Source organism: Pelmatolapia mariae, linkage group LG7 (genome assembly GCF_036321145.2).
Source record: "Pelmatolapia mariae isolate MD_Pm_ZW linkage group LG7, Pm_UMD_F_2, whole genome shotgun sequence".
Classification (NCBI taxonomy): Eukaryota; Metazoa; Chordata; class Actinopteri; order Cichliformes; family Cichlidae; genus Pelmatolapia; species Pelmatolapia mariae.
Window position 1 is genome coordinate 45,006,586 of NC_086233.1, and position 15,061 is coordinate 45,021,646.

Below are 15,061 nucleotides of genomic sequence, written 5' to 3' on the forward strand. Positions count from 1 at the left end.
TGAGATGCATCCAGAATGGCTCACCAAAGTCGAAATGTCCCCAGAAAGGACCAGTCCCATGGAACAACCAACAAATGACCTGTCTCAGCATGACATGAAAGCGACTACATGAAAGTCTATGACACAGTGCCTTATACATGCATCCTGGAATGCTTAGAACTGTACAAGATCCACATGACCCAGAGCGAATTCAATGGGGATGTGAAAACAACACTAGAGGCAAATGCCAAGCCAACTGCACAAATCACCATAAACTGTGGGATTTACCAATGAGATGCTCTGTCCTCACTGCTGCTCTTCATAGGCCTGAACCCTGCAGCCAGATCATTAACAAGACTGAAGGGAGCAAATATTATTCGCCTCCTTTAAAGGGATGACATAATCACTGATCCATAACTCCAGGATCTACAGTAATGACATCGGAATGTCATTCAGACTGGAAAAGTATAGTTGAATGGTAACAAATAGAAGAAAGATAGTCAGAAATGAGGCGAATGCAGTACCCGAAAGCAACACTGTAGACACTGAGGATAGCAACGAGTACCTTGGAATCCCACAGGCAAACAGGAACCATGGAGGAGCCATTAGGAAAGCTGCAAACTCAGCCAGAGATGATCATGTGCTTAGTGAACACCTCAGGCAGCAGAAACCCCATAAAGAAGAGGAGCAAGAAGAGAAACTACAATGCAAGGAAAGGATGCTGCACGATGTGTCCCACCGGGAGATAGAAGAAGTGATTGATATCGAGAAATCCTACCAATGGCTGGACAAAGCTGGAATGAAAGACAGAATAGAAGAAACCTTCATTATCCCACGAATGAGAAATTTAGGTGTTACACAGCTCTCATAGCAAGGTAGATATAAACACTAGTCCTATATACATAAGCAATCGAAATTCGAACAGATAAAAAATGTACAGAGATATGTATAAAATGTACAGGGATATGTACAAAATGTACAGAGACAGGACAGAGGACCTAGTCATGGCAGCAAAGGAACAAGCTCTAAGCACAAGATCAATAAAAGCTGGGGTCTATCACATCTGGCAAGACCCCAGGTGCAGGCGGTGTAAAGATGCCTCTGAGACAATCCATCACAACAATCCAACAATAGCAGGGTGCAAGGTGCTAGCAAGCAGAGCATACAGGTAACGCCATAACCAAGTAGCTGGCATAGTATGCAGGCCTCTGTTCAGACCATACCCCACTGCAATGGCTCCATCGCATGAAGGATGACAACGCTCAGATCAGCCAGTGGTATCTCGCTCTCCAGCCTTTTCATTTCAAGGTGGTCATGGCTGATTTCCTCTCCCTCTCGTGGGTGGTAGGCTTGCCCAGATGGCTCTCTAGCCTTAGTTTGGTGCTGGAGGTATGTGGCGGGGGTGTGGTCTGCAGCTCTGCTGCAGAGGACTGGAATGTGTTGGACTGGTAGGGCAGTGTGTTTGGTGGGCAGTGCCAGAAGGCTGGCAGACCAGCTGGGACTGGTTGGTGTGATCAGTCCTGCTATTTCAGTTACCAGCTGCGACAGGAGAGAAAAAGGCTGCACCATGAACATGTCAGCTGAAAGCTGCACAGAACAATTTAAAAAGTGGCAAATAAAATGTAACCAGCCTGTTAACAGTGTGTACTTCTGGGTCCTTTGTGTCACAGACACCAACTGTCTATCACCTATAATCCAGTTTTGAGATCCCTTCTCAGGTGTCTTAATGCCCACTCACGTCTTGTGTCAGTTGATCTCAGTAAGTCAAGGTCTCACAGTGGTTTCACCTGAAAACTCTGATAATAATGACCCACACTCTTTTTCAAACCTTGGCACATGTGATGAGAAACTTGATCAATAATGGCTCAACAACCTTCTTGAAGGACAACTCCCACTAGCGCTTAAAAACCTGGGAGTCTCCACCATTTGGTCTTAGAATTGAAGAAGCTTCTTGGATAAGAGATAAAACATCTTCAAGAAATTTAAAATAGTCCTATGGTTTTTCTTTCCAAGCTCCTCAGATTACCATGACCTGGACCTATACAGTTATATAAAATACATGTTTCAGCAAAGATAAGTCTGTGTTCTTTGTGGTTTAATGTAATAAAATAATTGTCTTGCTCAGAGTGTTTTAGCTATAAAGAGGCAAGCTTTTGGCCTCATACTTTTTTTCCTCTTTTCTGTGTCCAATGAAATACTCACATGGTTTTTATTTCCTCTACAAAGAGTGTCAGATATTTTTGACTTTGGGTTCTGAAAATGTTTTAAAGCTTTACATGAAGCAGCACAACTAGTGGATAACTACTTATGTATAATGGTGAGTTTCTATTTTATTTTCATTTTAATACTATTTGATATTTGACACTAACATAACTGAATAACTTTTCAATTTACATGTATAAAAATTCAGTTTAAAAAATTACATCATCTGCATCTGGCTATCCTTTCTAATAACTGAAATTACTACTTGATCATATTTACTAAATGTCAATTTGAATTATGATTAGAACACCAAGATAAACTGTAAATAAGAAAATCGTTCACCAATACTGAACCAACATTACTGATCACATTCTATTTATCTTTTATGTAAACCCTGCTACATTTCAGATCTAGGAATACAGGCATTTTGATTATTCACGTTTGATTGATCACAGTGGTTTGTCTTTTGTGAGTGGAAGGAAAAGCTTTTAAAAGCCATTGGTTGTAAGTGAGCTCTCGATTATGACACCAGAGGCAGACTCTGGTTTTCTTCACCTGTCTCTCATTATAGTTGGGCTGGATGTCTTCTATATCTGACTTTGAATTTTTTCTTTGCCACTTCTGTTTGGAAGCTGCAAAGAAGGATTACATCCATATCATTCATCATTTAAACTGTGAGTATTTGTCTCTAAAAAGTACAAAACTATGCTTGTATTTTGAATACCCAAAGCTATATACTTTAAAATTGTTTGACTCACCTTTAATGGTTAAATATATTTGACCAAGGTTGATATTTTTTCTATTCAGCTGACAACCTGCAACCAAACAAACTGTTATTTTTCTTTGATTTCATTTATTTAAATTATCATAAAAATTGGAGAAGATTTTCATTAGAAAATCATTTCCAACATGTCACATTTCAGAGTTGCGTAAAGAAGATGAAGCCATATGTTTTTGTCATAACCTTCTGCCTCATGGCTCCTGTGGGCTACAGTCAGCTTTTTGGTCCTCCTGGTCCTAAAGGCCCACCTGGGTCACCTGGAGAACCCGGGGCACGTGGAGAACCTGGAGAACAAGGACAGAAAGGCTTGAAAGGGGAACCTGGTGAGTGTGATAAACATCCCCTCAAATACACTCAATACAGGCAGGGTGATTTTTAACCCCATAATGCCAAGTGTATTGTACACGACTTTTTATAGGTTTTTAAAAATTTTACATTATCAGTGTGGTTTTTTTCCACCAAAAAACCTAAATAATCTGCACAATACATTTTCAAGCAATAATCTGTTTTTTTTAAAAAAGCCAAATGCAGTAAGTTGCAGAAAGCAGTAGTTCAACAAATACTTCATTTAAAAAACAAACAGATTTTCTGGAAATTACTTCATGGTCTAACATATTTGTGCCTCACATGGTTCTGGGTATTTGACCCAGTGTTTTGTTGATTTTGGACTGTTGAATGTTTTTTTGAGGTTTATGTTATTTCTTTATAGTTCTACATTGTTTAGTCTTTTGTGTCTAGTATTTCCCAATGCTTCCTATGTTAATTATTTATGCGTTTAGTTCTTAGTTCTTTGTTCGTTTTCAAGCCCAGGTTTTCTTAGTCTAGCATCTGTGTGTCTTCCCTAGTGTCCCCTGTATGTTTTCAGTCTTGCTTCCATGTTTATTCAACTTCTTTCTCCACAGTTGTGTCCCTGTGTCTCTTTAGTCCTTCTGTGCCCTGCCTCTGTAGTTTGCCTTGTTTCCCCTGTCAGTCATGTCTCCATGTAATTTTCCCTTGTTTTCGTCAAGTTTGTGTGTCTCAGTCTCCATGTCAGTGTTAGTTTCCTGGTTTATTGCTATAGTCACTTGTGTTGTGTATGTTATGTACAGTTTCTTCCTAGGTTTCTTTCAGTTAGATTCTGTTGAGATGTGTTCCCCAGGTGTGTCCGAACTGCCCTGATTTCCTCCTGTGTGTATATTATCTGAATGTCTCTCAGTTCTTTGTCTCACTATCGTCGATCCTCCCCTCATATTGTGTGCTTTCTTGTTCTGTGTTTCCTAGTAGTCAGATTTTCTTAGTTTCTTTAGTTTGGGATTTTGTACTACTTAGGTTTGTGAAAGTACAGTAGTAAAACTGCCTTTTTGAGTTTGGTCTCTGGAGTTTTGCATTTCAGTCCAATCCCAGCCTACCAAACAGCAGCATCGTGACAGTGCCCTAAGTGCCACAGTTTGGAAGGCAATCCGTGTGGAGATAAGAGAATGTGGACCCAAACGCAGACACAGATGCATGAGAACTTTTAAACTGAAAGCCAGCCTTTATTAGAGGCCTTTATTAGAGGCTAAATATAATAACATGGGAAGCCTCAAAAACATTACAAAAAACCTGAAACCTAGACGTGCTGGGAGTGGGGGTGATCTGGAGGGTAATAAGGAAATGGCTAACAGGAGGGGAACACAGCTGTAACTAATCAGACCAAACAGGGAGGAAGCAAAACAGAATACACTGACATAGGACACAGACTGTCAAAGTAAAGCAGGAACACATGTAACACAGAAATGCGAACTTGACAAGGGGATACGGCTGACAGGGGAGACAGAGCAAACATTGAATACAGAGACAGAAACCAAAAGACTAAGAACTCTAAATAACATTGAAACCAAAGACTAGAGACTCTAAATAAGACAAAAGCAAAGACTTCTAATAATAAACAACACAAAACACTGGGTCACTGAGCCAGGACCGTGACAGTAAGTGGTGATGTGTTCAGATTTGAATTTGGCCCCTCTTCTGGATCAATATATCTACAATATATTTTGGGCAAAAAAGTAAGGCCTCATAATGTCCTTAGCATAAGAGCTACACTGGTTTGAAAAACTGTTTGCAGCTTTCCTGATTTCATATTTTTTTGTGTTTGTCACACTTAAATGTTCCCAATCATCAAACAAATTTGAATATTAGACAAAGATAATGCAAGTAAATACAAAATGCAGTTTCTTAATAAAGGGGTTTATTATTAAGGGGAAAAAATCCAAACCTATATGACCCTGAGTGAAAAAGTGATTGCCCCCTAAATCTTATAACTGCTGTGGCCAACCTTAGCAGCAACAACTGCAATCAAGCATTTTTGATAACTGGCAATTAGTCTTTTAAAGCGCTGGTCCACTCATCTTGGCAAAACTGTTGTAATTCAGCCACATTGGAGGGTTTTTGAGCATTACCTGCTTTTTTAAGGTCATAACAGCATCTCAATCGGATTCAGTTCCGGACGTTGACTAGGCCACTCAGTCTTCATTTTGTTTTTCTTAAGTTATTCAGAGGTGGATTTGCTGGTGTGTTTTGGATCATTGACCTGCTATAGAACCCAAGTGCGCTTCAGCTTAAGGTCATGAACAGATTGCCGGATATTCTCCTTCAGGAATTTTTGATAGACAGCAGAATTAATTTACCACAGCAAGTCTTCCAGGTCCTGAGGCAGCAAAAAAGTTCCAGGCCATAACACTACCACCACCATATTTTACTGTTGTTGCAATACATTTTTTCACACAACGTTATATAGGTTTGGATTTTTTCACACCCCTGTATACACCAGAAGGGATAAAAAACATCTTTAAGCAATATTTTTTCCTATGGTATATTAGAAACAGCCATTGTTTTTTTTTTTTTAAAAATCCAATCTAATGAATGTTTATAATTTTTTTCCTGAAATTATCAGAGTAAAAGTATCATACTTTCAATAGCAAAACTCAACAATTCAATATCTGAGACATAGAGTAACTTTTGAAAAAAAACAAAACAGTATAATTGATGTTTTATCACTTTTTGAAACAGTGCATGTTGGATAAACTTTCAAGGGTCGCATTGTGGAATAAGTGGCTGGTCAAGTTTGTCAGTTATATCATACGAAAGATCTTCCTTATATCTAAACTTTGAGGCAAAGCTCATCCTGATTCTTGTGAATCTATCAAAACAACTTTTAATACTTTCTATATTTTAAACTTGCAGTTCTTTTGATTTGAGTTGAAAATGTGATTTGCTGAGTGAGTGATCATTATATATGTATAAAACACGTACAAATATTTGACAGGTGTTGGTTTAACTTAACTGAACCTTTTGCTGATGTTGATGACGATAGGAACAAAGCACAGAATTCAGCAGTCATATCTTGACCTTATGACAACTCTTTTAAAAGTTTAAAGCTCTGTACCTCACCATAAAAAATGTTGCAAACAAGGTAATGTTGAGAAACATCTCTGCTGCTTGGTCTGTGCTTGGTTTGTGGTGAGATGCAAAAAAAACCCATCTGTACCTCATTGTTGGATCATGGTATTGAGTTTAGCATTTTCCCTCGTTGTTAGGAAAAGAGGGAACCAAGATGGGTAGATAGAGCAATTAGTTAGTGTCATTATAACCACTATATATCCTTCACATATTAAACAAATGAAGGAGTCATTTTTATGGCTCATACAGTGACCTCATTCTCTGGCCAATCAGTGGTATGTGGTCTGACATCACATTTTCAGCTTGACTCAGCTTGCTTGGAATCCCATCAAGAATGTTAAAGTTAATTTTTTTGTTAAGTGTATGTTGTTGTGTACATGATCTTTTTCCCCACCTTATATGGACGACATTTATGAACAACAACAGGGTAAATACTTTTCTCTGGAAAACCAGAAACTGGAAACATTGGTATGAACTTCACATCTTATTTGATGTGTTTATATCTTCACTTTAGGTGCACGAGGGCTTCGAGGACCACCTGGATTTAAAGGACCTCTAGGACCTCGTGGAGCACCTGGACTGCCTGGCCCACCTGGAACTATTATAATGTGTGGACGAGGTTAGAACATAAGAATAACGTTATTGATCCCAGAGGGAACTTCACAGACACACACTTTAATAGTGGCTCTATGGTGTTGTGGTTTATACATTTACCTAACAAGTCATATCTGAATTCAATCCTGTGAAACTTAAAACCCTTGGGGGTTGTGTCAGGGAGGGCATCTAAGGTAAAAACATGCAGGGCTACCTACTGTCTTGACAACGTGTTAATGAGGGAACAACTAATAGCAGTTTAACCCTAAATATACAACACATGAAAACTACATTACCATAAAACCATGCTCTTGTAAGTTTCTAGTGAAAACCAAAAATCTTAAAAACAAAGAAGGTTGGTGGTGTTTGTCTTGACTCCATTGTGAGACCATTTTTTCTCCTTTTATTTTATCTTTCTTTTTTTTTTACTTTTAATTGTGCTTACTCAGTTTTTCTCTATGTTTAGTCTCCAAAATTAATTGATTAGGTTTCTGAAAGGATAATGTTTTTGGGAGTCGAATCACAATTCACTATGGTTTAGCTTATTAGGGAAGTCAAGCTCCCATCTAATACAAAGTATGTCTGGTAAACCTGTCACAGCTGCATCTCCACGGCTGCGGCTCCCACACATCACACGGCTGCAGCAAGAGGACTCGAATGCAGGCACTTACTGAGTTGCGAGGGAGGTTTATTGCAAAAGGCAAACACAAAGAGGGGATGGCAAAAACAGAACTAAGGGTAATCTAAACTGGGAGAAACTAAACTATTGAACGGCAATCCTGAACACGAAGGGGTACAGCAGGGAAAGCACAGTGGATTTACAGACAGTTTTCCAGGAGACGAACACAGACGGACCAGTCACGAGCACATGAGTTCACACAACATAAAAACACACAGAGGGACACTGGGAAATCACACACACACAGGTGGGAGACACAGCTGCAGAGGAAACACTAACACCAGGGACCAACAGAGGGCGCACCAACCCAGAATCCCAGAACCAGAACGCAAATGATCTCAAAGCTAGAACATCACAAATGATGATAATAATAATAATAATAATAATAATAATAATAATAATAATAATAATAATACACCAAACCCATAATCACTGAGTCCCAGGACTCAGGACCATGACAAAACCTTAATGCAGACAAAACTTTTAGTATATACTGAACCAGGTTTAGCACCAGGTGCATTGTATTGTGAGATGTCCTTATGTTCTGATAATTATTTTACAGTTTTGAGAGACATGGAAAAAGATAACTAAATATGCAAATGAATAAATACACACTTTGTTGACTGTGATGTGTTTTGTCCAGATCCCATTGGCTCTTTTTACAGCGATACTGAAAAGCTAATGAAGAGAATTGCCAAGTTTAAGCTTGGTAAGTATCTTATCCATATTCATTTGTTTCAAATACATAACTACTATTTTATAGCGTAACAGACAGCTGTAATTTCTTTCTGCTGTATTTTAAATTTGATGGTATAGCTCTGTTCTGGGGAGTTTGGCCTTACTATTACATACACAGGACTCTTCAGTGGAGAAAACAGTATTAAGACCACCCCCACCTACAATTTAAAGCAAACCAGACATAAGTAACAATAGTCAAGATATTGTTGTCAGCCACAGAAGGGACTGGTGTGGTAGTGGGTTGCAAAGTAGCTTGCAGATGACCAGCAGCTGTAGTTAGGACTCAAATTGATGCCTATTTGTATTATTTTGTTCAGTTTAACGCAAAGATTTGCTGTCACTGAATGAAGCTAAGAGGTCACATCACTATTGTAATCACTAACAGTATAATAAACAGTATTCTTTAAATTGATAAAGAAAGTCAGTTTTTAATTTAATTTTATTAAAATACCACCAGTTCGCAACAACAGTAACCTGAAGTCAACAGTGTAAAAACTATATTGATAAACAGTAACAAAATATTTTTCTAATGACAATGCAGTAGCTGTAAAGAACATATTATTGATTAACATTTATAAAATTCTCATATTTAGAGGTGTTACTTCAAAATCCAAGTTTCTTTTTTGAGACAATTCATGGTATATTAATAAAAACTTTAACTGAATAAGAATCTTTAGATAAGCTTTAGAAAAGGCAACAATTATTTTGCCAGAAAATATATCCTTAAGATTGCCTACAAGTAAATGTCTTTTTTCTCATTTCACTTTTCTGTGCTTTTTTTCAGCTATAAACTATGATTTTGTCCAAATAGTTGATCAAAAATACTTTGTCTCCGACAAGCACAGAGGCAGTTTCTCAGAGGCTGTAGTGTTTTGCAGCCAACGTGGTTTAGAGCTGGCGTTGCCACAGAGCGCGGAGGAGAACAACGCACTGACTCAAGTTCATGGCAAATTCAGAGCCAAAGCCTGGATCAATGTGAACAATAAAAAAGCTGAGGGGGAGTTTAAAACTGACATGAAAAATCGACCTCTGACCTTTAAAAATTGGGGAGAAGGGCAGCCAGACAAATCCATTGAGGATACAGGCTGCACCATGTTGTCAGAAAACGGTTCCTGGGAAGTGACACATGAATGTTCTCTCAATGTCCACATCGTTTGTCAGTTATAGAAATGTCTCATGAGAAGAACTGCAAAAAAACCCCCAAAACAAACAAACACAAATCCCACATTTATGTGTATATGTGTATTTTCAGCTTTGCATGCTTAATCTTACTCTGTTTCAGTCTTCTTGTGTGTGATGGCAACCAAAGATTATGTAATGCCAAAAGTGACACAGCAATGAAATAAGATCAAAATGATCCTTATGTTCCTTATTTAGACATGATACCTTTATGTTTAATTTACATCAGTTCATCTAAATCATCTGTTAATGCAGGGTCTCTCAACATTAGAAAAACTACTTCATGGGCTAAATTTTTTTAATAAGCATATTCATAAATACACTATATTGCTATAATATTCCCTCACCCATCCAAATCAGTGGATTAAGGTGTTTCAATCACGTCCATGGCAACGAGTGTAATAAAGTCAGGCAGCTAGGCTGTAGACTGCTTATACAAACAATTACGAAAGAATGGGTTGCTCTCAGGAGCTCAGCGAATTCCAGTGTGGTATCGTGATTACATAACTAAATATTCCACAGTCAACTGTTAATGGTATTATAACAAAGAAGAAGTGATTTGGAATGACAGCAACTCAGTCAATTGCTACAAACCTCCAAACTTCATGTGGCCTTCAGATTAGCTCAAGATCAGTATGTAGAGAGCTTCATGGAACGGGTTTCCATGGCTGAGCAGCGCATCCTTACATCACCAAGCACAATGCAAAGTGTCGGATGCTGTTGTGTAAAGCCTGCTGCTACTGGACTGTAGAGCAGTGGAGACATTTTCTCTGGAGTGACAAATCATGCTTCTCCATCTGATGGGTGGGAGAGTCTGGGTTTGGCAGATGCCAAGACAATGGTACTTGTCTGACTGCATTGTGCAACGTGTAAATTTGGTGGAGGAGGGATTACAGTGCGAGGTCGTTTTTTAGGAGATGTACTCAGACCCTTAGTTTCAGTGAGAGGAACTCTAAATGTTTCGCTATACCAAGACATTTTGGTGCAAGCAAGACCCATAAAGACATGGATGAGCAGGTACGGTGTGGAAGAACTAGACCTCAGCTCGACAGAAAAACTCAGTGAAGAATTAGAGCAGAGACTGCAAGCCAGGCCTTCTTGTCCTATATCAGTGTCTGACCTCACAAATGTGCTTGTGGGAAAATGGTCAGAAATTTCCGTAAATACACTCCAAGACTTAGTGGAAAGCCTTCTCAGAATAGTTGAAGCTATTATAGCTGCAAAGGGTGGCCCAGCATTATATTAAACCCCATGGACTAAGAATGGGATGTCACTCAAGTGTACATGTCTGTGAAGGCAAGCAGTGAATACATTTGGGCAATATAGCGTATATGGTTTTTTCATCATTATAGCACTATGACAGTTTTAAAGACATAATTTATTCTTATATGACAAAAAATTGAGATATAAAGAAGGCTGAAGGCTAAAGAATGCATAGAAAAAACAGTGATGAAAAAATTAATTTTTAAAGTAAATGGCATAATAAAGTGCACAGCAGTGAAATGGTCTCATACTTTACACCGAGTGCTGAGAATGGACAATATGACTAGAGTGCTGTTAATCTTACATTGTCCAGTGTGACTGGATGAGCGCATGGGTATGCCCAATGACAGAATGCAACTTTTATATATTTTTGTGTCATGCTGTTTTTTCTTCTACTTTACTACGTTTATGCCACCACTTTGAAATGGTCCATATTATTTTCACTTTTGACTGAAGAAACTTTACACAGAATTCAGAGGAACATATATAGTTTGTTTTTTGGTTTATGGAAGCAAGTCACCAAGCCCACTATTTAAGCTATGAAATAGCCACATTCATTGATGTGAATGTGGCTGCTCCCTTGGTCACATAAAAGGGTAATTTCAGGCTCATGTGACTTTTCTTCTGCACAATATGTTTTGTTCACTGTTAGGGCTGAAAAAGATGAAATAAAGCAGTTTTAATTACTTTTATATACACAATGCATTGTGCTCATAAATGAGTTGGTGCTCCGTGTTTTGAGGGTCAAAAGCCTCGTCCAGCGGTATGACTGGGCTGAAATATTGGTTGACGTAGCAGTGCAGAGGGTTTTGCAGCATGCTTACACATCACTCTGGGCCAAAGGGAGTCCAAACAGAATTTCCAAACTAGACATTAGAATCAGTAGTAGGATAATATTAAGATGATCAAGGCTAGGCAGGGAAGTGTTTTTGTGTTTGTCTTTGTTATTCCAGGAAGTAGCAGATACGAGGCGAGGTCGGATGTGAATGGAGAGAAGACTCGTAGGGAGACAGCAGGACTACCAGGTTGCTTCCGGAAGAAGACAGCCATAATAATACTTGTTACTGTTGCAGTATAGAACTGTACGGCCCGATTCAGGGTTATGCTCGGTGTGAGGCAGGCTGCTGTAGTCACATCAAGGTCCAGTGCTCTAACTTGTAATTTCAATTGCCGAAGCAAATTAAATCTTTGTAAAACGACAGATATTTTTCCTGTACTTCCTTCTAAAAAAAATTTGAACAAGACATCACTCCAATTAGTGACCTTGTGAGATGACGATGACAAGATAATTGTGATAAAAAAAATTGATAAAGAACATAAAAAATATAACAGTAAAATCAAACACTGTTGCACATAAGATTAATGCTGAAGAAATTGTTAATCTTGGGATTTAGTATACAGTGGTAAATGTAACATTTTTGCTCTGAGTGCTATTATTTATTTGAAGATGACATAATAGCTGCACATTAGAGCTTGAAACTTTAGACCGGATTCATTTGAATAATTTGAATTTAAATGCTACTGTCCCATAGATTAATAAAGGAGATGCTTAAATCATTTTCAGTTTGTTGCCAAATCAAAGTGAAATTGAGATTTCACTGAATAGTTATTCTTGGCATGTGCTCCATGCACTAGCTGCTGCAATTCCAGCAGTGTAAAAGTGATATAGCAGAATATTCTAATCAAGTAGACTATGCAAAACAGTTTTGTACTTTCTTGATCACTAAATGAACACATGCAAATTCCACTGACAACAGGCCTTATTTACAAATATTTGTGTTTAAACATCCTTGTCCTACCCAAAAAATTTAGTTCCCACACAAAATTGTGTCACATGCATGACATTTATTTTGTTCGTATCACTATACACACGCTAGTAAATTAGAATAATTCAAAACCAACAACCTTGTCGAATCTCCATACAATTTCTTTGTATATGGAAAGCATTTACCTCCAGATGAAGTGGAGAAACTGGTGATTATATGGTAAGAAAGAAGACTGCAGCTCTAAACCAAGAAATAAGGAGAAAGTCTAACTGTAGAAAATGAAATAATAAAGTTAGAGGTCCAAAGAGGAAGCTTGAAGAGGAGCAACCCCGAAAAAGAAACTATACTTTAAGTAACGGCATCTAGCAATGATAGAAGTATTTTTAATCAAAGACAAGAACGTTTAAGATCCGATAAAATGAGCAAAGAGTTAATGGATTCATGTTATTTTTAAACTGACATCCCCTGGGGGTGGTAATTGAAGCCTACACCTTTCCGTTTACTATTGTGTTTTCTTTATGTACACTTTTTGTTGTAATTTTGAGTGTTTTGTGGCTTAAGGTACCTTTGAAAATGGTAAAAAAAAAATGACTAAACGGCAATAATAATTATAATTATTATTTTTTTCATTATTTTTACTAGTAGTGGTATCAATTTTAAATTTTTACACACACAACTTGCAGAGAATCTATATTGCACTTAAAATGTGGTAAAAAAACAAACAGAAAAAACAAAAAACGAACAAAAAACAAGAATCTGTAAAACTGTATCCAGCCAATTTTAAACTAAAACTCCTGTTCCTGACCAAGTTATTCGATCAGGTTGCCATTGTAATTTAGCCTGGTTATAAAGAGCCACAAGTCTATAGCTTTAAGCTTTATATTATGTCTTAATGCTTCAAGTACCATATATATTTCATATATAGCAATATAACAAAAAAAATAAAGATTGGAGTTTTGCAGGGAAACACACTGAGGTAGAACAAATCCAAGATGTGGTGTGCGTTTTGCTTAGGAATGTCCCCAACTGAGTGGGACAGACCAGTGAAACTCCATTTTCTGTGAATGTTAAGAAGTTTACACATCTTAATATAAGAACAAGAAGTGCAATTTGAACAGTACATCACTTTTTCTGCAATTATTACCCCCCTTCTGATGGCTCCTACTGGCTATAGTCAGCTTCCAGTACCTGCTGGTCCCAAAGGTGATACAGGAGATCAATGAATTATTGGGTTCCCAGGACTAATAGGTTAAAAAAAAAATTTTTTTCCTGACATCTGAGGGAGTCCAGTCTATCCCATTGCATTTTTTATTGTCTGAGCAACATTATTTCTTTTAACATCACCATTCTTCTAGAGCAGGGGTCAGCAACCTTTAACACCCAAAGAGCCATTTGGACCCGATTTCCACGCAAAAGAAAACACTGGGAGCCGCAAATACTTTTTGACATCTAAAATGAGGATAACGCTGTATATATTGTTTTTTACCTTTATGCTTTGTGTGAACAACTAAGATGTGTTGCTTATAGTGGTGCAACGGATTAAAAGTCTCACGGTTCGGATCGGATCACGTTTTTTTCGTCACGGATCGGATCAATTTTCGGATCAGCAGAAGAAAAAAAAAAGACAAAAATTTAACTCGCCATTTACTTATTTAAGTATTTTTTGCCTATTAAAAAACATTCAACTCAAAACTCATTCCGCGCAATTATATAAAAACAAATTAAGATGCAATATAGGTCAGTACAGGGCTTTCTATCTACCACTCCGCTGTGATGTGTGAGCGGTCATGGTCACGTAGCTTTCCGTTGCCCTGGAGGTTTGTATTTGGGCAACAGAAGATGCCTGGGACAGCTCAGCCACAACTTTAAACTTTTCCTGCTCATACATGCTTGGAGCGATCTTGTCACTGAAGTGGACGCGCGACGGGATGTCATAGCGTGACTCAAACACGTACATCATAGTTTAAACTAGTGCTGCCAGCGTATATCTCGTTAAAATGATGTTAATGCCATAACTGCATTAACGCGGCAAATGTCCGTTAACTAGTTACTGCGGATCGCCCGTGCGTAGGGCTGCACGGCGTCTATGCGTCAACTAACGCGTTGACCCCTTGTTTTGCACAACAGAATACGGCCTCCCGTCTGCAGCTAAACATCCCAATAGCTTTTGTAATAGCTTTAGCCCGGTCGGATTGGGCAGCAAAGGGCTGCTTAAATACCGCAAACTCCTCTGCTCCTCCACTTGGACCGCTAGCACTGACCGTAACTATCGCTTGACAGACTGACCACGTGCACCATACACATACTTTTTTCTTCTTTTTCTAATCTTCGGATCACGTGCGTGCCGAACTGTGGAGTGAGATTGGTTCGGATTATGGATCAACCGTGATCCGTTGCACCACTAGTTGCTTATGAAATCAATGAAGTGCTACAGAGAAAATTACATTTTATTTCTATAATTAA

The 15,061-nt window shown here is 38.2% G+C and overlaps 1 long non-coding RNA gene across 1 annotated transcript; it reads right to left on the reverse strand.

Moving 5' to 3' along the window:
* Positions 1-1,442: 1,442 nt before the first annotated feature.
* On the reverse strand, positions 1,443-3,246 carry LOC134632314 (uncharacterized). Its single transcript, XR_010094492.1, has 3 exons — positions 3,146-3,246; positions 2,940-2,996; positions 1,443-1,518 (listed from the first exon to the last, which is right to left on the reverse strand). It is a non-coding gene; the product is annotated as an uncharacterized LOC134632314 (long non-coding RNA).
* Between the last annotated feature and the right edge of the window lie 11,815 nt (positions 3,247-15,061).